Source organism: Lepidochelys kempii, chromosome 3 (genome assembly GCF_965140265.1).
Source record: "Lepidochelys kempii isolate rLepKem1 chromosome 3, rLepKem1.hap2, whole genome shotgun sequence".
Lineage (NCBI taxonomy): Eukaryota > Metazoa > Chordata > Testudines > Cheloniidae > Lepidochelys > Lepidochelys kempii.
The window spans coordinates 111,487,886-111,503,860 of NC_133258.1; the positions used below are offsets into that span (position 1 = coordinate 111,487,886).

General features: G+C 37.5%; 1 protein-coding gene across 10 annotated transcripts in view; it reads left to right on the plus strand.

Moving 5' to 3' along the window:
• STXBP5 (syntaxin binding protein 5) overlaps positions 1–15,975 on the plus strand; it is a 184,305-nt gene that overhangs the window by 17,192 nt on the left and 151,138 nt on the right. The gene's annotated exons all lie outside the window — the stretch shown is intronic.

Here is a 15,975-nt window from a genome sequence, read left to right on the forward strand (position 1 = left end):
GTCCTTCACATTTCTCATATGAACTACCAGGGCTTCAATTAAATTTTTGAGCCTATCACCACCTAACCCCAATTAATAAATGTAACTTAATTTAAAAAGAAACTGCTGTTAGTAGGGATGGGAGGAAAGAAGACTTCCCACAAATCTGATCTACCTTGCTCCTTAAAGAAGGGGTGAGAAGCTGAGGTGATCATTGTGATACTGCACCTCATATTCGTCATAGTAATATTACTATAATATGGTTTTGGCATAATTATGATGCATTCTGTACAAGATAAGTCATGTGAGGTGTCACTGGAAAAGTTATGATTTTCTGAATATGATTACCTGGGTAACGCCCACTAGACAAGATGCTTTCAGTCTAGATTGCTGGTTGGGAATGGCCTATTCAGGGCAATGAGCCATTAGGGAAGATAATAGGCCTTCCTGAACAGCCTCCAGACAGTCTGTAAGTAATGGCTGCTATGACTCTACAAGGATATGTGACCAGGCCACATGATTCTGTACTCCATCTTGGGATGTCAGTATTTTTCCATAAACTGTTTCAAAACTTGGTTCCCAAACCAGAGTTCCTGCCATATGCTAAAGCTATATAAGGCAGGGAGTGACGTCATCTGTTGTTCACTTCCCACACAAGAAGACTCCTGGAAACACTTGAGGAACAAAGACTAAACTGGGGGAAAGTGCTGGTCCCAGTCAGGAAAGAAGGAAGCCTGCCTGAAAAAGCTAACCTGAGACACTGCTTCAAATACTAACTAGTATATTAGGCTTAGATTGTGGTTTTGTTTTATTTCTTATGGTAATCTACTTTGAGCTGTTAGCTTTTAAGTGATTATAAGTGATAGCAATCTTTCTGTAGTTAATAAATCTATTGTATATTTTAGCTAAAACACTGTATGTTTGAAGTGCAAAGTGGGGAAAAATCTCAGCTCATGAACAAGAGCTGGTGCACGTCCACTTTACTTTGCAGAAGTGGCAAACTGGGGAATAAATTCATACTGGTCCAGTTTTCACCAGTGCAGGACAGTACAGCTCTGGTGTCTTAGGCTGGGGAGTGTACTGGCTGTAGCCTCTCTGTTGTTGGTTCACATGCAATGGTTGGTCAGGGAGCCTGTGTGTAACTGCAGCTGGGTGTGTCCATACCTGTGTGTATGCTGGTGAAAGTGTAAGACTGGGAGTGTGTCTGCAGCTTGTCACAGCAGCACAGAGTGAGGGAGTCCAGGCTTGTGGGTCAGAGGGCTCAGCCCAGTTCCAGGTGGCACCCCAGGGGGAACCCGTCACAATCAGTATTAGGGATGCATGTATATTAATATGTTGAGTGTAGTAGTTAAATGGAGCAGAGGGACTTTGTGACGTTCCCCTGGTGTTATCTGGACTGGTGATCTGCTAGGTCACTCCAATCCTTGACTTCCCTAATGGAACCAGCCTTATCATGCTCTGCTGTGAGAACCCCCATTCCTGGGCTGCTCACACACAGCCTCTGGTGTGTAAGCTGCTTGGATTGTGCAACTAAATGACACAGCCAATATGTCCAGTCCCAGAAACAACCCTCGGAACCTCCGTCTTGCTGTGTCCAGTTATGACTGCTGGACGCTGCAAACTTATACGAGTTTGTCAGTTTAACAAAGAAATTGATACGCACCAGGCTTGTTATCTGAAGGGGAGTGTCTGACACGCTTCAAACCAAACACCCTGCTTCAGGTAGAATAAAGAAACAAATTTATTAACTACAAAGATAGATTTTAAGTGATTTATAAGTCAAAGCACAAGAAGTCAGATTTGGTCAAATGAAATAAAAGCAAAACTCATTCTAAGCTGATCTTAACACTTTCGATGCCCTTACAAACTTAGATGCTTCTCACCACAGGCTGGCTGGTTGCCCTTCAGCCAGGCTCTCCCCTTTGATCAGTGCTTCAGTTGCTTGGTGGTGATATCTGTAGATGGAGGTGGAAGAGAGAAAGGAAGAGCATGGCAAATGTCTCTCCCTTTTATCATGTTCTTTCTTCTCTCTAGGTTCCCCCCCCCCCCCGCTCTCTTCAGAGTCAGCTGAGCATTACCTCATCACAGTCTCAAACTGACCAAAGGAAGGGGGGTGACTCACTAAAGTGTCCAACAGATCCTTTGTTGTTGCCTAGGTCAGTGTCCTTTGTTCCTGTGAGGCTGGGCTGGGTTTGTCCCATACATGCCCTGATGAGGTGTGAACTGCCCCTTTGCTCTTGGAGAGTTTTTGCCTGGGTTTGCCATGAGGACACATTTTCAGCCTCATAACTATATACATGAAATTACAACCTATAACAATGATTACTATAATATTACCATAACAATGCTCAGTACATCATGAGTCTTCTGAAGACACCCGACACAACAGACTTCGCATTAGATACCACACAATCATAAGGCTGAACATGGGGTGTAGGGCGTTCCCACGGGGTAAAAAACGTTACAGACTTAAAGTAACATTAGAATGGAGGGGTGAAAAGCTGAAGAGCATCTTTTAGTATGATGATTTGGAGGTCTTCCTATTAAATAATAACTATATTGTGATGTGCTAATCCACCCTGCCTTCAGCCCTTACGTTTAGCTGAGGATACCATTATATTGTAAATAGGGCACTGTCTTAAATTATTAAAAATGTCCTTGAATAATAAGATCCAAGAAAATAACCCTGTGCTATTTTTTAAATATTGTACATTTCATCCTATGGTAGGATGGTTAATACAATAAGACAACTCTTTTCATAGCACAGATGCTCAGTGATTCTTTCTTTTCTAATTCTTCTCATCCCTAGTGGTGGTTGTCCCCATTTCCTCATCAAGAAATAGTTGAAGCTTATTCTCTATGGTGTACCTGTTCTGAGGAATAACAAACTTTTAGTAGCTTGACCTGGTAACTTACATCTGAACTTAAATGCATGAAGGTTTTGAAAAATGAACAAACTAAGCCCAATTTTTTTGTTACAAAATGTTGACAGTGATTTTGTTAGCAGCATTTAATGACTTTACTGTTTTTCACATGGAACATAAATCTTAACATGAACATTCCTTATCTACTTTACTATATGAAAAGTGTACATCTAGTGATAAGAAAATTGTTACTTTTGTTTAAATACGCTCTTTCTGTTCTTAATTTTTTATGTTTGTTAAAAGTACTATTGTATAAGTAATTTCATGGTGGTGTCCCCAAGGGGGAAAAAATCTTCAGAACCTCTCTAAGGAGAGGTGCTGAAAGGCTTCTGAAACTTATATCTCTTCTCTGTCTTGGTTAAGGGGCTTGGACAGAGGGTTAAGTGTCCAGTGAGCTGCGTTATCACTCTCTGCAGCCTGATGACAACAAGGGAGAAGCTTGAAAGACTAAGGAGATGATGGTTAAGGGGGCGGAAAAAGTGTTTTTTATAATAGGAGACTTAGTATTAAATTAAATAAAAATTTTGAGAGAACAGATGAACTGGATGCACATATTGTTTGGCTCACCAGCATGGCTAGGCTAACCTGAGTGTAATATTAATATTGAGTTAATAGATGGCTTTTTCCTTTAATTACTCACTGGTTTGTTCTAAGGCTTAGTTCTTTGTATATATTTTTTTCAAAAATCAGTCAGAAGTGTGAATGTGCTTTTTCCCCTCCTTAGTAGACACAACAGCAATGTTGTAGACTAGTCAGTTTACTGGTATATTATACACCCTCTTTAAAAAGCTCTGTATAAAAACACTCATCATTCACTTACTTATTTTTAATAAAACCTACGCATAACCATTGGTTTGTTTTTTTTTCGTGGCTTCTTATGTACTTTTTTCCTCCCCTTGTCACAGGAGGAGAATAATATACAAATTGCCCTAAAAACTGTTTTTATTTTCAGAATGATTTTAGTTTAGGATAGCTGCTATTGTTCTGACTTACTTTTTTTTTTAGGCATAAATTGACTCCAAAATTTCATTTTATACTTGTATTTAATGTGTTTTTGTTTTTTTGTTTTTCATCTCTGGTATTCAGGAATTCTTAAGCACCAAAGTATTCCAATGTTTCCACAGTTTATTGCTATTTAACAGACTATCAGATGTAATTTTTTTTTTTTTTTTTTGCTATAGTCAGGGACTTAGACATGCAACTACCATAACGAAATGATGTGATATGGATGAAATGCAAAAAATATATCCTGCAAATGGAACAATGGATTAACAGCAATTTGACATATCTGTTGTGTTAAGCTACTGTTTTTTTTTGTTTGTTTGTTTGTTTTGCATTCTTTGTATTGTTTGACTGTAGTAATAGTTTAAAATACTGCCTAGATTAGGATATTCTTTAGTGAATTTACTTGCCGATCATGGGTTATATTTGCTTCATAGAGTAGTGTGTAGGGTAGCCATAATGGAGGTGGCTTACAAGTGGGCGTTACTGGCAGCCAGAAAACAAAATTAGTGTGGACAACCCACAGTGTGTTTTGTTTAGTGTTTTGAATAAAATTGTGACTATTTTTAAATTTACATTAGTGCGTCTCTACCTTTTCATTAGTGATGTGCCCTGTTACCAGTGAGTGTTGTTGTGCTCAGGATGGATTGATTTAAATCACTAAAAAGGGAACCTTGATTTGCATTTCTACTTTTTAGCTACTTTCCTAAAGAAAGGTTGGTTGGTAACCATTAAAACATGTCTATTTGTAATCAAATATAGCTTTTATGCTAAATTTGATGGTACTTACTGTATCCTGTTGGTTAGCAAAATCTATACACATTTATTTAAGCAATTGCATAGCTTAACAGTTATTCAGATTCTTAATTCTTTCTCTTTTTGTTATGTTAGAAAATGATGGATAATGCATTTCTTATTTACAAGAGTAACTTTTTACTGGTGATTGAGTCAAGCTGCATTTGGATGAAAATTACAATTCAATTAAAAATGCATATAAACAGCATTTTACATTTTTTAAAATTGGTTTAAACAATTGCAACAACAAAACCTATCTTAAATGTTCTGCATGCATAAGGAGAGAAAGTAAGTTTATCAAAAATGCTTTGCATTTAAAATAACATTATCTTTGTTTAATAAATAATTATCTATAGTTAGTGAATAGAACTTATTTTTCTTCTCAACTTGTCCTTCAGGATTTTAGAACTACTGTAGTAGATCTCATCGTCTCACATCTAGTTTTTATTCATCAAGTGGAAGAGGAAAATAAGCTTTCCTGCTTTTTCAGCTGCCCTTGGTTTCTTAACTTTGAGTGAGCTAGTCATCGAACTAAATTAGTTGATTAAGCTAAAAGGAAGAAAACACTCTCTGCACCTGCAGAAGAGGCTTCTGCTGTCAAAAAGATGGTTTAGCACAACAATAAATTTATAATTCTAAGTGCATATTGGGTGACTTTGACCAGCTCAGCACTTCGGCTATTTTTATACATTCTAGCACTACGTTTGCTGCTGAAGTTATTTTAAATTAAAATGATTTTAATAGATTATAGTAAGTTTAGGCATTAACATAGGTTGTCAAACTTAAAATTTAAACATTTATTTTTAAAAAGAAAATTCTGTTTAAGTATTTTGATATTTTTGAAATCCATTTTTATCCACCCCGATTGCGCATCTATAGGGAGAGAGTAACCACTATATCTTGATTTTTAGTGTACACAGAGTGTAAAATTCCAGTTTGATGGGTTAGTCTCTTGCAGGAGAAACACTGACACTTGTATATCTCAGTTTATCTAAAAGTTCTTGAATTCAAATGTAACCACGTAAATCCAATAAGATGCATATAAAACATTAATATATTTTTCAACAAACCTAAAGGAGAGTCTCAAGAAACCTGTATTTGAATGGAAACCTTGGTATAGTTTAATCAGTGCAGTCTGAAACAAGATACTGTTTAAACCATCTTATGCAATAGCTTTCACAAGGAAAACAGTATGTTAAAATTCAACAGTAACTTCAGTAGAAACTTTTTTTCTGCTCTCTAGTAATCTTTATCTGCAACAATTTACAATAAAATGTTAATACCTTTCCAGCTTTCTTGGTGCATGAATATACTCTCTGATAATTCCATTTCCTATTTATTTTCCTCTTTCCACTTTTCTCTAGTCCTAAAGGGAGAAAGTCATTTGAGTGCCTCTTAGGCCCGAGGCAGGCATCTTTCCCTTTATTTTTCTGTCTTTCCCCAAGTACCTCACATTCTTATGGGGTTGTAACTCCAGCAAAGGAGAGTGGTGGGATGTTGCTTCCCCTTGGCTAAGAGCAACCTTGCATTGCCCTCTAGTGACACTTTTCCCCTCTGCAGATAAGAACAGTGCATTCTTAATTTGTATTTGGAAGCAGCTGGCTGTGAAACTCAGATTTAACTTCAGATGTTTGGCCAAATGGACACAACAGTTCTAAAATGGAGAAGCCAGTTAAAAACGTGCATGCGCACCCAGCTATCCAAAGACTCTAATTTTAAAAGCTACATTTGTCCTTCTGTTTATGTGGCAAATTAAATTGCTTAGCATCTACTTCATTTGCCTCTCCTAATGTGACTCAATAATATGTCACTTCTTGTACTTTTTTATATAGTTATCTCATAACATATGGTACATTAGAGTAGTAGTAGTGTTTAACATGTATATAGTGCTTTATATCCATAGATCTTAAAGCAATTTCCAAAGAGGTAGTAAATAGATACACTTTAAAGAGAGGGAAGTTGAGGTGCAGAGAAGTAAAATGCCTTGCCTAAGATTGCAGAATGAGCCTCTGGAAGAGCTGGGAATAGCACACAAATTGTTGTGTATTATTTGTATTACCATAGTGCCTAAGAGCTAGTCACATGCTAGGCATTGTACACACACACACACGCAGTCTCTGTTCCAAGGAGCTTACAATGTAGGTATAACACAAGCAACAACAAATGGAGATGGACAAACAAGGAAGCACAACGATCAATGAGACAATATTGATTATTGAATAGGCTGCTGAGACCATGGGCTAACTGTTGTGAACATGTGTGGGGTTTTTTGTTTATCACAGCAAAAGAGTTCTAAGGAGGGATTTGAAGGTGGCTAGTCAGGTAGCTTTGCAGATGCTCACGGGGAGTGCCTCCTAAATCTGTGGGTCAGCATGGAACAAAGCATGAGGTACCTGTTTGAAAATTTAACAAGTGGACAATGGAAGCTGGCATTTTGGGCCAATCAGAGCTGTGTATTGACTGCTCCATAGGAAATAAGAGATGATAGATAGGGTAGGGATTGTCTGTGAAGGGCCTTGAAAGTAAAGTCGGGTTTCCTGACTGCCAGTGCAGTGTTCTATCCACTGGACAAGGCTGCCTGCTTCCCCTAATGTTTTAATTATGCTGTCTGTTTATCCTGATCCCCCACCATGGATCTGATTGTCCAATTGTCTTCAATGTAGTTGCATTTGTTGTCAGTTGCATCGCACAATATTGACTACTCTCGCTCCAAGCAACCATCAGGTCCATCCTTGTCTCATTCTATCCAAAAGGTACACACTAAGATAGTATTTCATTCATATGAATTGCGACCAGTGTCTTCTGATTGTGTCTTCGTTGTTTACAGATACACCCCCCTGCATGTCAATTTCCTGCTCCCTCAGGCTCGCCTTACCTTGCAAAATGAAAACATACATTTCAACAGATTAACTTTAATCTCACAGTAAATAGATCCTACTAGCTTCCCATGTTCTTCTGCTCTTTTTCTATTCTCTACCCCTACCCAGTATTTTCAATGTTGTTTTAAAGATCCAGAAAATACAGTACAGACTTCCCAGCCCTTTTTGAAATAGAAATGTGTTTAATTGCTGCTGCTTACAGAGTATTTTTCCTACCATATTTTAATTATGTAGTGACAAAATCATAATTCCTTAAAAACAGCGTAGTGGTGTAAGAACATTTGCTGGCTCTTTACAAACTTAACAGCCTCCAAACATTTAAGCAAGTCTTCTTTTGGCTCCACAACTTCTGCCTTTTTTTTTTTTAAAAAAAAAAACTTCCTATAATTATTGATGGATGATTATTTTATTTTATAGCACTGCACTTTATTTCTCTGCATTGGACCATGCTGAGTGTTGGTGAGAGAAGACTACAATATCTTCTTTTCAGTTCCCAGGCAAAAAAACTCCATTAAATTGGAGTTAGGATTAAGAGTGCATGATGGTAATTTAAGGATAAAATTTCTTACAGGGATGTTTTAATTATCCTAAAACTAAGCATAACAAATCGAGGCAATTTAGCGTTAACAAAAAAAAAAACGCATACATGTTAAAGTATTAAATTGAATTAAGGCATCCAAAGAACCGTAACTCGGCCCTGTGTGATGCTGTTCAATAGTCACATGATTAAGGCATTTTACCCAAATCAGATGAAGCTACTTTAAGAACACATTAGGGTTTTATATATTTCCCCTTATGGTTTTAAGGATTAGATCCTAATAAGGCTACAGCTCCTTATTTTAAATGAAAGAAGTAGTTAAATTAGACTGGTTTACTTTTCCTATTCCCAGCTAATAAAGAAATCAATTTTAACATAAACTGTTGAGCAAGACATTATGTGTTTGGAGGAAGTAAGTAATGCAAAATATCCTCAATACCACTTCTCATTGGTTCCAGCTAACTGTTTTCTTTTATCTAAGTTCCATTGATTTACTTGCATCCTGTTTGTATTAATTTGTATTCCTATTTCTCTTTAGTGACTTTCATTTTAATGTAACTGTTAGCTGGTATTCTTTTCTACTTTGCTAAACTATATTTTGATTTTTTTTATTGCAAACTCTCACTTACCAGTGAAGAAATCAGATGTTATATTTTTTAAAAGTAAAAGTGCTGAATTTAGAGTCCTAGAAAAGAAGTTTATTGCTATAACATCAACTGTATGTTTGGTACTGTATAGAAAGGCATAAGAACCAGTTCTCACTCATTAAAAATGTGCCGTGGGGCTTGGAAGTGACACAGAACAGTGATGTTATAAACAGGCCTTGCCGGTTGTATAATTTTAATTTCCCTTTTCTTAAAGGAATAAAGATTTAAAAGAAGTGATGCTTTTGTTATGTACTCATTCACAAGTGAAAGAAAAGGCAATTGGCTCCTTTAAGGGTCTCTACTGCATTTGGGTTCCACTTACCTGAGTGGAACCAAAGAGGGATCAGGAAGTGGCCAAACCAGGTGATCGACAGTGTGCACTGTGGGAATGGGAGGATCTTTATGCCCCGTGCATTTGGCAAGGAACTCTCTCATGTCAGTTACCAATCAGCAGCTGAGGATGGCTGTAACAAAGATTCCAGTAGGGAAACTGAGGCGTGGTGTCCAAGATACATAGGCTGCAGCCGTGAGGTTGTGACCTACAATAGAGGGACCCATTACAGAGGGTGTCCATGGATACTAGGGGACACCACAGTCAAGGGGTCCTGACTCTCAGCTCTCTGAGAATCAAAACAATAGGCTTGTGTATACTGTAGACGCTATAGTGGCACAGCTATGGTACTGCACATACACTGCTGTAGCACTGTCATATAGACACTTGCTACAACAGCTGAAGAGGGTTTTCCTATCGCTGTAGGTGATAGTTCAGTTGAAGAAAGAATTCACTTGTCGACCTTGTGGTGTCTACATGTGGGCTTAGGTGAGTGTAACTGCATCTCTCATGGGTATGAATTTTTCACACTCCTGAGAGACATAGCTAGGTGTAAGTTTTAAATGTAGCCCAGGCCTTAAGAGGGAGTTGTCCTTGCGGGACGAGCATGGTTAACCTATGGAGGGGAGTTGGTTTCCTCAAATACAGCCCAGGAATAGAGAGGGACATCCCCTGTTCCCACGCGTAGAGAGGATGTGCCATAGCATGAGGAAGATGGACGTAAATCCCTTTGCCACCTGACACTTGGCAGTAGGCTGCTTCCTCAGCAGACCCAATTTATTGAAGGGAAAAATAATGGAGGTTTTATGGACTTTTGGGACAATCTTAATGCAATAGGGTTTCCTGGAAGGATTGGATGCCAGAGTCAGATTGGAAAGTTGTGCAGTGCTCACTGGATTCAGAAAGGGATGAGAGCATAACCAGATAGAAGCTCTCTCCTGTCCTTGTGGCAGTGGCTACCTGCAAGAACTAGGTCAGGGGTCAGAGAGGAGAGTCAAGCAGTGATCCACATTGATAAAGGCCAGCTCAGGTCACTTAGTCTGAGGTGGGTGGAATTTGGTAGTTGGTGCTGAGAGCCAGTGAGGAGACCATTTGGACACAGCTAGACCTCTGGAAGCTTGGATCTTGATTGGCCAATTTTGTCTGAGTGTAAAGTAGCTAGTACACCTCTACCCTGATATAACATGGTCTGCAGGAGCCAAAAAATCTTACCGCGTTATAGGTGAAACTGCGTTATATCGAACATGTTTGGCCTCAAGCATTTCCATTATTATTACAGTATTTGACACAAGAAGTTTTATTCTTGATGTTTTAGAAAGGGCGCATTTGATGTCGTTCTTCACATCAAGCCTGGGGTCGGGGCTCGCAGGCCCACGTCCCTGTTGGGGCTCGTAACTTGCAACCGCGCTCTGGGATTGGGGCTCGTGACCCCCCATAACCAGGTCGCAACCCCCAGTTTGAGAACGAATGTTGTAGATGAGACATTTTTGCTTTACCGTGTTCTATCTGAATTTGTGTTATATTGGATCACATTATATTGGGGTAGAGGTGTACTTTAAATATTCAGGTGTATATAGTCAGGGGGTGTTCTACTTCTCTATCAGGGTTAGTAAGTGCTTGAGCAAAGAAAGATTTTAAAAAGATCTTCGGAATTTAAGGATCATAGAGATCTGAAGGATCTGATACCTTGATTCTAAGTTAAAAACCAATTAAAGGATGGCAAGGTGCGTCAAAATGCTATAACAGTGTGCGGACATTGGGATTTGTTGCAGAGGCAGTCTCTATTAAGATTAATAAGGGATTCAGCAAGGAAGGATTAAGATAGGGTTTGGAATTCAGCAGGGTGGATAAAAATCAATTTTAAAATAGATTATTTAAATTAGTTTTTTAATTTAAATTACATAAGTTTATTTTTTAAATAACAATCTGTTCTAGCAAGCATTGAACAGCTCTGAACATAGTTACAGTCGGGGGGGAAAATTATGCTTATAGTCTATGGTTTTCACATATTTATAGCTTTCTGAAACAATGACCCTTTAGCTGAAATTTCCAAAGTTTAATGCCTTCCTGAAGACAGTTTGTTTTGTTTGGGTTTTTTGAGTATTTAAGCAAAAATATTTTGTCTTTTATCTGGCAATGGTGGAAAAATAGTTTTTGTTGCTTTGATACTGCATTAATGCATCCACAGAATAGCTGCATTATAGGTAGCAAGTACAAGCTTGCACTACGCTACACCATCTTATCATTGTCTCATGATCGGAGAGGAAAACCACTGTCTGACACTCATTTATTGCTTGTCGTCTTTGCTGAGACTGCCAGCAAAGTTATCAAATGTTAAAATGATTTTTCTGATGTCACTGAAACCTGTTGATAACCGTTTCAACTCAGAAATGCCTCTGGCTGGATTTGAGTTTAGTGACTTGCAGGTGATCATCTGAGCTATCCTGACTTCCAGCAGAAGTTTTGGCATGGTTATTTTAAGTACTGTATTTCAAAAGGAAGAGGTAATCTAGGATACAGAAAATATTCTTGATTAAGTTTAGTCTTCATTAGCTTTTAGAGGCAATGTTATATTTATCTCATAGCAAACTGAAGTCCCTGATGTTGCAATGAGTTCCCCTGTGGAAGAGTTACAGCAAAGAATTAGATAAACAATATCAGTTATGTCAAATTCTCAAATATTTTCTTCTTGGTTTTCTACACATTTAAATATGGTGCCATTTATACCCTGACAACTTTTGCTTTTTTTGATTTGGCTTGGGTTTTTTTACTATAACCCAATAAGCAGATGTCTGTTCATTGATTTTCAGAACTTATGTAATAGTTTGTAATAGCTTATCTAAAGTGATCATCAAGTTGGGCCATTTCCAGCACAAATCCAGGTTTTCTCACCCTCTCTCCCCCCCCCCCCACACAAACTCACTCTCCTGCTGGTAATAGCCCATCCAAAGTAACCACTCTCTTCACATTAGTTTGTATGTAGTCTCTAAGGTGCCACAAGTACTCCTTTTCTTTTTCCAAAAGAAATGATTCATGAGTAATTTGATATTTTACAATAAGAAATAGTAAAGATACTAGTTTATATCTATTGCAAATTCAGATGAAACCCAATAAAAAGATTGGGAAGGAAACATAGCTAGCTGTTGCATTTTTGTTGGCCCTGGGGGGTTAAAGTAAACTACTAATTCTGTGTGGAAGAAAGCTGGCATTGTGGAGGATGCTGAATTCTCTGACATCTGTTCCTTGCGTTTTGCATCACTTAGTCAATTGTGTACTGGTTCATCATGTAGTAGAGGAAAAACAAATGAACACAACACAATATTAGTATGTATTGAAGCAGATGGTAATTTAGTATACTTTAATGTGTCTGTACTTTTGGTAAGTGTAGTGTTTAAAAAAACTTGCAAAGACCAACTCCCTTACCATAAGTACATTCCTGCCTGAAAATCTCACTTGTGTTTCACTCCCCGCCAACCACCTGTTTGAAAGTTGTTGGAGGCACCTGACTAGCCAGTTGACATCCACAGCATTTCTGATCTTAGCTGCCAGCCAAAGTGAACGCAGTAAATGCAATTTGTTTTCATCCTTTTAATATATAGGCTCCACTTTGAATGGAACTGACAGTACACAAAACATGTATATATTGTATGCATTCCACTTTCCAACTGTAAATTTTCAGTACAAACAAGAACTAGTTGCAGAACTGCAGAATGCTCAAGGTTCTGCCAGTTTCCTGTAATGAACTTTGAGGTTATATTATATGTAGAAAGAATTAATTGCATATTTTCCATTTTTTCCCTAATTGACATTCTGAGCTGTTTTGTGCTTTTAAATAGTTGCCTTATTTTTGAGAACAAGATACACAGCCCTTTGGCAAAATTGCTACTATACTGCAAGCTTGCTTTCTGGGCTACTTCACACAGAGCATTTGTGGTGTTCATTGCTTTTTTCCCCTCATTATTTTTCTCTAAGTATTTTTCTCTTTCTTCTGGGGTGGAAGAAAACCCTTAATCTTTTATAAGTGAAATTGTGATTTACATTAATTTAAACTTGAAATTGGTGCCTGAGAAACTTTTGAAACATTGTACTGTTGCAAATTCTAAACTAAAACATCTGAAATATTTGATGTGGAGACAGAAGAGAATCTCTGTCATTTGTCTGATATTCATTCTGGTGGCTTAGTGCTAATTGTACTATTTGGGAAAACCCTTTGTTGCAAATATTTTTTTGTTACTCGTGTGAACCCAGGAAATCCTAGCATACAAAGCTTGATAATTTCAATTGTTACATTACTGGAGATGGTGCTTCTAAATAGCTTACCACTAATAACATTTGGATATGAACCAGTAACTCAGATAGTAACTTTTACCAGACTTTTTCAGTATATCATACTTTATACAACTCCATTTTCTCAGCAGTAGATATTCAGAAATAGCTCTGCACGCAATTATACGTGCGTGATTGTGGATTTTTTCTTTGCTTTTGGATGTGCCAAATCAATTTCTCATTTAATTCTGTTTCTACTATATAACATCTCCAGAAAGTAAGAGTGCCTCACCACCATCCATGCTATGTACTGAATAAGGCAATGGTTCTCTGGATAAAATGCTATATGCCCATTCAATTAAAGACTGTATCAATTCTGCTCCCTTGTGCATACACACTAAGGTTGTACAGACCATCTTAATTTTGGTATTTCTTGACTTCTGACTTCTTGACTTTGCAGTCTTAACATTTTTAATATAGTTTATGTGTAAGTATGTAGATTTAAAAAATAAAAGCAAATTCTATTATTTGCAACTGTATAATTCACAGTCCACCCTCAATCATAAATATCATCAAGGTACCTTGGACTTTCAGTACTTTAATATGAGCCTCTATTGCTGAGGTTAAAGTAGTAACTACAGTTAGCTAGCAGCGGAAGACTATTCTCCTATATGAACTAGGTATTAGTGGAGCACAGGTGACACACTGAAACAGTGTGCAGAATGTACTACATCTGAGGCAGGTTTTGGGTTCTATTCTCAGCCATGTGACTTTTTAGTGGGGCATTAGACCTCAATTAGTAAAGGTTACAACTACTCAGAATCAACACTGATCAGTAGAAGTGTATCTAGACATCAGTTTTCTAGTTACCAGCTCTGTGCACCAACTCCTTACGCACAGGGTATTTTGATGGGGGAAAGCATCATGATTCACCTTTGTTTTCTCCAGAGGCTTAGTGCTCTGAGTTGCTGAAGCACAAGACTGGAGCTGTGAATGACCAGTACTGATGAAATTTTGTTGCTTTCGGCAGCAAGCCAGGAAGAAGGTGTAGTGAACAAAACACAAAATAAAAATAGTGGATTTTGTTTTTATTTATAACCTGGCCAGATATGATTGGATTATCACTGGGTCTTTCTAGTGCCAGTCCTGCAGCTTTTCAAAAAATGTTTGGAAGAATTTTCATAAGGTAATGGGTTGACAGTGTTAATACAGAGGTAATTACTGCTATCCCTATAGTATCTGTGATAAATATTTAGTGTTTGGAGAGTGATTTTGATATGTATGATTCTACGTAAGTGCCAAACTTTTTTTTTTTTTTTTAAAATACAACCTTCTTTCAGTAGTTGTGGCTGTGTGGATATACTGTTGTTCCTGGAGAACCTGTTAAAAGATAAATACAAGCTTCTCTGATAACTTTCACGAATGCTAAATCCTCCTTTTTTTGTCTTTTGGCAGCAGAAAATATTATCCTATCAGTTTAATTTGCTGTCTAGGAGTATACCAGAGTCAGTTGTCAGACCATTCACACTGGAAAGACTAAGATTATTTTTGCTGTGAGAAAGGAAAAGACAATCCTGTTTTTAAATAAGATATTTACAACACGCAGTGAGATTAAGAACTCCCATCTTTTTACAATCGCCTATCAACAGTCCATATGTTTCTTTGTGAAATAACTACTGTTTTTCTCTTGGCTGTTCCTTCAAAAAGTTGACATTTTATGAGGTTGTGGTGGTAAACTGATTTACGGTACTGAGTGTCACTTCAATAATACAGTTGTAGATGCTCTATGAAACCTTTAGGTGTCAAATTAAGTTAGACAAGAATAAGATAACTTATTGTGTTATCCTATTGTGACGTAAGTTTTCTGTACCATAGCTGAATCATAGTAGGAAGTAATGTTGATTGAACATTCAAACAGTGTTGTTTGGCGCTCCTAAAGGGTTAAAACAGATAGGAATTGCTGTACTGGTCCAGATGAGCTGTCTATATACCGTAGACTTCTGTCTCTGACAGTAGTCAGTATCGGATGCTTTAGAAAATGGTGCACAAAACCATTAGTGGACAAATATTGAATAACTTTGTCCACAGGGAAATATTCTTTCTGCCCTCAAGCAGTTAGTAGCTGGCTTATGCCAGACTACTTAACTTGTCTAAACCTTCCATATAATTGATGCTGTCCATATAAATGCATCTTGCATCTTTTCTTGCATCTTTTCCTCAATTTTCTGTGGCAGGGAGTTCCACAGGTTAATTACATATTGTTAAAATTCTTTTTTCAGTCTTAATTAGTTCTTTCAATTTAATTTAATGTCGTCTTGGTTTTTGTATTAAATTTGATTGTCTTGTTTTCCTTCTCCATGTCATTCTTTATTTTATATATCTCTACAGCATTCCCTCTTCTTCACCTCCTCTCTAACCTAAACAGACCCAATATTTTGATCTGTCGTTGCATGGAATTCTTTCCATTCTTCTAGTCATTGTAGTTGCCCATCTTTGGCTTTCTTTTCTTTCTGCTATATCTCTTCTGAGATGAAGTGATAGGACCCGAACACAGTAGTCGAGGTGGTGTTCCACCGATATATTGCATATGATAGTGTTATAATATTTTGGCCTA